The 6,650-nt window shown below is 35.1% G+C and overlaps 1 pseudogene; it reads right to left on the bottom strand.

The window, feature by feature from the left end:
- Positions 1–1,270: 1,270 nt before the first annotated feature.
- Positions 1,271–6,272, bottom strand: LOC141496415 (small ribosomal subunit protein eS17-like; annotated as a pseudogene).
- Between the last annotated feature and the right edge of the window lie 378 nt (positions 6,273–6,650).

Below are 6,650 nucleotides of genomic sequence, written 5' to 3'. Positions count from 1 at the left end.
CTATATGTTCACTTTGTTACTCTAAATGATCTATGATAGTCTCAGGTTGGGTATTCCCTTGACCATTGATTGTATCATAACCCTTACTTGCTTTCTTGCTCTATGAAACTCTTGTCTATGTTCTATCATAAATTCACTTTATAAGGTATACTCTACCTATAAGAAATTTCCTTGATAGAATGTTAACTCCTTGAGGGCAGGGTCTATTTCTGTTTGATTTTTATATTTTCTAGAACCTAGCACAGTGCCTAGCATACCTTAGAAGCTTAATAAATGCTGGTTGATTGATTTACTGATTTACTACTCAGGTTGTTCATTTGCTGTTTGTCATTTTTTCTCCATGATCATCCCACCTCCTTTTCCTATTATACATATCCTCAATAATATTTTTACTTCTTGAACACAAGACCTATGCATCTACATATACAATATAAAAATATTATTGATTTATACAATTTTTTCCTTCAAAAAGACAAAACAAACCAACAAAAACCATAAGCATTCCATCTGGTTAGAGACATTGTAGACTAAATGATACATTTTCAACAAAAGGTTTCATAGTTCTTGTGGTTAGCCTCCTGATTATTAGTCCTCGAGAGGTCATAGGCATACTTTTTGCTTTTTTATTGATGCTTCCAGACTTTTCTGTTATCACCATCACTCAGTAGTTTCTACTCCATTCAAATTTGCTAATTAATGAAGCTCCTAAAAGCAATTTTCTATTATGTCCCATTATTGCACTCTTCTTTCTTCTTTCTCAAGAAATTTAGTACCTGGGTTTGTAGTCTTCCTTTCTACTCCTACTCTTGACCTGGGGACAACAACATGCATGTGAGCAATTAAATAAAAGTTTTTTGACTGCCTTGCCTCAAGTCTCTGAGGGACAGTTGATGCTTTTTCTTGACAGGCTCAACCTTGTCTTATATATGCTGTCAATCCTAGTTCTTTTTTCAGCAGATTGCTCTACAATTCCCTCTTCTGCGGTTTTTCTCTATGCACTGGTTCCTTTCCTGTTCACAACAAACATACTCAGATCTCCAACCCTTTAACAAAACCAAAATTCTAAACTCTCTTCCTTTTCACAGTCAAGCTCCTAGAAAAGCTGCCTATAACCATTGCCTTCACTTGCTTGATCCCTTCTCAGATCTTCGTAATCTGGCTTGATAGCTATCCTTTTCCTTCAACTGGAACTTCTCTGTCCAATGGCACCAAATGAGTTCTTTTTTTGGGGGGGGGAGTCTCAAGTTTATCGAAAAGGCAAAAGTAAATATTAAACATCTTCTCTTGGTGTTTTGAAGCTCATTCCAACAGTAGGTTGAGTAACTTGCAATTTGGACAAACTGCCAAAGTCCAGGAGTTTCAACATTTCCTTGGTATAAGGGTCCACTTCAGTTATCTCATGATTCATAGCAGAATCCTCAGGAACATAGTTATCCCTCCTTTCTCTTTCTTCTTCCTTAAATTTATGGAGATATTTCTTACAATGACTCTCTGGATCTGCTTCATTGGATGAGTAACATATCCCGTGAGTTGTTGTGGATCTTCTTGCCAGGGATGATGGTGATCTCTTCACACGTGCACTTATTGGTAAAAGTCATTGATGTGGAAGTCATTGCCCAGGTGGGTGTAGTACTTTTCTATGGTGACTCATGCCACCTTCTTCATGTTCTTGATCTGAAAATGAACTATGTTGGCTACAGGGGTGAAAGGGAATGATGTTTTAATTGATAAGTACCTTTTCTCCATTCTCATTCTTAACTTCTGTTCAATATTTGAAGCATGACTAAATTTTCATACTTATTCTCTCTTCTCTAGGTCTCCTTTTACATATCTTATTAACACTTTTCAATCTCTTTTACTGGTTCATCATTCCATATCTTGCTATCTTTCTATATTCTCTTACTTATAATCTCAACATTTTCCATGAACTGAATTGTCATTTCTGTATAGATGACTAATGACTCTCTCTCTCTCTCTCTCTCTCTCTCTCTCTCTCTCTCTCTCTCTATATATATATATATATATATATATATATATATATATATATATTCAACCCTAGTCTCTATCATGAATTCAAGTCATGAATTTCAACAGCCTATTAGATATTTCAAACTGGTCCTATAAGCACCTCAAACTCAAAGAGGTCAGATTGACTCAACCAGAGAGTAGGAAAAGGATATGATGTGTATATATGAATGTGTGTGTATAGATGTATATGTGTGTATATATATAGAGAATGGAAAGGGAAGTTGGTGCCAAATTGTTAAGGGATTGACAATTTAACCATGGAATTTATTTGTTCAGTTTTTTTTAGTCTCTTCCTGACCCAGTTTGGGATTTTCTTGGTAAAGACATTGGACTAATTTGCCATTTCTTTCTCCAGCTCTTTTTATAAATGAGAAACTGAGACAAACAACACAGGTAATATGTGCTTGAGGTCATATTTGAACTCAGAATGATGAGTCTTTATGACTTCTAGCTGTAGCTGCCAATTCTCTTATCCCCTTCCTTTCCTATTTCCCTATTGTGTAAGATAGATTTCTGAATCAGAAGAGCTGATATATGTTTTTTTCTTCCCTCTTTCAACCAGTTCTAATCAGAGTGAGAGCCAAATACCATGCCTTCTATTTTCCCCTCTCTTGTAGAAGTTCTACCTTGCATGCCTTTTATTTGAAATGGTTTTCTCCATTGTTCATCTCCCTTACCCCCTTTCCCAGTATTTTCTTCCTCACCCCTTCACTTTTTTTGAGATTATTCCAATATATTTGACTTGCATTCATGTTTAATTGTCCTAATAAAAGACATATTCTTATGAATTTCATGTATCATCTTCCCATACAGGAATGTAAACAGTTTCACCTTATTAAATCCCTTATGATTTCTTTTTTATGTTTATTTTTTTATACTTCTTTTGATCCTTATGTTCTAATATCATATTTTCTATTCAGCTCTGGTGTTTTCATCAGGGATGCTTGAAAATCCTCTATTTCATCAAACATCCATGTTTTGCTTGTTATTGGCTATTATTATTGGTTGTAATCTTAGCTCCTTTGCTTTATATATTTATTAGCCTTCTGTTTCTTTAACATGGCTGCTGTCAAATCTTGTGTGATCCTGACTATGGCTTTACAATATTTGAATGATTTCTTTTTAGATGCTTCTAGTATTTTCTCTTTAACCTGGGAGCTCTGGTATTTGGTTATAATATTCATAGTTCTTGCTTTAGAATATCTCTTAGAAGGTGATTGGTAGATTTCTTTTAGTTTTTATTTTGTAACCTAGTTATAGGATATCAGAATAGTTTACTATGATAATTTCTTGAAATATGATGTCTGAATTCTAGTTCCTCACCTATAAAATTAGGGAGTTAGTCAAAATCACTATAAAATCATTTAAAGCTAAAAACCCATCAGCCTATGTTTCTATTCAGACCAGAAGAATCCTCTTTTTTCAGCAAATTAGTCTGTCCTTACCTGTAATTTCAAAGGTGAGAAGATAAACAGATATTCTATAGCAGGGTGCCTTATTTTCTTTTAAAATACTTGAGATGCTCTGATAGTGGAGATGCCTTGAATGCTGAAATCTTCCTATTCTGGCATGAAGTCCTCTGTATTCAAGAGGATACACTCTTTCTCATTGATTCATTCACTCATTCATTCATAATGCCATTTTTGGCTGTATCCCTTCTGAATCTTTTTCAACTGCTTTGGAAATTTTAGCCCTTGCCAATATTTAGAGGTATCAATCCTGGTCAAAGTGTGAGGGGCTTGTTGTTTATTGTTAGCACTCTTCCCTTGTTATCCTGTTTCTGTTTCTCTAGATAACCTAGGGTTCTCTCCTATTTCATGCCCAATAACAGGTTTCCCTCTAAGTCTCAACAGTATTGACACAATCACAGGACCAAAGATTCAGATCTGGAAATGTTCCTTAGTCAACAATTAATTGACTAGCATTTGTTAAGAGTCTTTTGTTGTTGCAATTGTTGTTCAGTTGTGAAGACATAATGTCTTTATCTGGAGTTTTCTTGACAAAGATTGAAGTAGCTTGTCATCTCCTTCTCTAGCTCATTTTACAGATGAGGAAACTGAGACAAACATGGGTAAGTGACTTGTCCAGGATCACCCACACGGTAAGTGTCCGGGGCCAGATTTGAAGTCAGAAATATGTATTCTCCTGACTTCAGACCTGGCACTCTATCCATTGTGCTATCTAGCTGCCCCTGAGTGCCAAAGTACAGTGCCAGAAACTTGGGATACAAAAAAAATCCTTCTGTCAAGATTCTTAACCTCATTTAGAGAAAATAATATGTACCTATACATATATATGGCACTTATACATATATATGTACTTATATGTACTTATACATATATATATATATATATATATATATATATATATATATATATGGCACTTAGGTGGGATCTGGAAAGATTTTGTGTAAAAGATAGTTCTTAAGTTATTTCTTGAAGGAAATGATGAAAACATTCCTCAATTTTCAGATGAGGAAGTTGAGAATCAGAGAGATTAGATTACTTGTCCAGGGTCACAGAGCTAATAAGTATCAGAGTTGAGATTTGAACCTAGGGCTTTCTTTCTTCAGTTCGAGCTAGCAATCCAATTCTCCATGCCATATGATTGTCTGTCTGTCTGTCTCTTACTCATCTCTACTATATTTACAAAGGTAGAATGTCCAGCATACTTGAGATGATAGTTGTACCATATACTATCCTGGTCAGATCAAGTCTGAGGTAATGTATTCATTTTGGGATTTCACATTTTAGGAAGGACATAAATAAAATCAAATTATTGCTCAATAAACATTTATTAAGTGACTACTTATAGTTAATAAGTAATTACTTAGTAGTTAGATTAATAGATAAATTAATAATCCAAAAGAATGCAAACAGAATGTGTAAGTGAACTGATGACCTTACCACATGGAGGAATCCATTGAAGGAAATGAATTGAGAGTGATTAAATGGAAAAAAAAGACATGAGTTGAGATATCTTGGTGGGGGTGGGAAGAGAATTATGATAAAAGTCTTTAAGTTGAAGGACTGTCATGTAAACACATTAGACTTATTCTTCTTAGCCAGATTGAGGAGTGTTGGGTGGGAGTTTCAGAGATTCTGATTTAAGTTTGATGTAAGGAAAGAATACTTTACAATTAGAGCTATCCTCAGAAGACAGTGAGTTTCCTTTATTTGTAGGTCTTCCAGCTAAAAGCAAATGGGAACTTGTTGCAGAGAAAATTCTTTATTCTTGGAAAAGATGGGCTCTGAGGTTCAGTCTAACTGAAACTTAGGATATATTGGATACTTTTTTAACTTTAAAAATGTATTTTTTTGGGGTGGCTAGGTGGTGTAGTGGCTAAAGCACTGGCCTTGGAGTCAGGAGTACCTGGGTTCAAATCCGGTCTCAGACACTTACTAATTACCTAGCTGTGTGGCCTTAGGCAAGCCACTTAACCCCATTTGCCTTGCAAAAAAAAAAAACAACAAACCTAAAAAAAATGTTTTTTTTTACTCTAAGAGGCAGTAATAGTAATGATAACAATATTAGACTAGTCCTGCAATTTCTTCATGATATAACTTCAATTTGTCAATGAAGAAACTTTCTATTCTAATGCAAGTTAATAATTCTCTGCAACATACTGTGTAGATGTGAAAGGGATTGAACAGGTAAGTGACTTGCTTAATGTCACATGAGCATGTATCGTATAATTTGGTCCAAAGAAACAAATGTTCATAGTTTTGGTCTATAAATACAAGTATTAAGAAATTTTAATATATGATCCTAAAAATATTGATTATTTCCTTCATGATGAAGGTCTGAACTCCAAAGACAAAATAAGAGGATCTTAGGCTTTACATTTGCTGTTGCAGTTATTAACATTTTCAAATAATTATTTATATTTTTAATTTAATTTTTTATTGATATCTTTTGTTTTCTTATCACTTTGCATTATTTGAACCAAGGCCTGAGTGACTAGGAAACTGGACCATCTTTATATGCTGTTTAGAAACTCTTAACCAAGGACTTACGTTTTACTGACCAGAAAAAGAAATTTTCTCCCAAATGCACATCTCAGACAAGCCGAATGTCTTACCTGAAAACGGATCCCATCTGATGAATCGATCACTATTTCTAAGGGTACCTACTTTTTGACTACTCCCACAGTTAACGTATTTGTAGGTTTGAATTCCTGGATCATCTGAAGAAAGTCTGTTCCTTAGTAGGCAGCAGAATCTTCTAGGGACCTCAAGGTTCATCTAGCATGGACCCTGAAGCAGCCAATATCTGGACAAGACAGTTGTCCCAAGATTTTGGATGAGGGCTGAGTATACTGTCCAAATTTTTATTTTTTTCCTCTTCCCTTTTGTTATGTTCCCAACCATCAAGGCCCTTATTGGGAAGTCTCAATGATATCTGGGTCACATTTACCCAAGAGGTCCCCTCATGAAACTGACCTCCTGGGATTAAAAATGGCATTCCATTATTGGTAAGGGGGTGGGACTAACAAATTGTTGGATTTGCCACTTTAACCCCTAAACTCACTAACCTAAGCCCATAGCTGTCCTTAACTTACATTTTGTCCTGGTCCAACTGGACTCTTGTGACATCTTTTGTGACATCTTATACCTGTCTCT

This window comes from Macrotis lagotis, chromosome 8 (genome assembly GCF_037893015.1).
Source record: "Macrotis lagotis isolate mMagLag1 chromosome 8, bilby.v1.9.chrom.fasta, whole genome shotgun sequence".
NCBI classification, from domain to species: domain Eukaryota; kingdom Metazoa; phylum Chordata; class Mammalia; order Peramelemorphia; family Peramelidae; genus Macrotis; species Macrotis lagotis.
The sequence above is the reverse complement of the archived record's forward strand: the minus strand, read 5'-3'. Positions and strand labels throughout refer to the sequence as shown.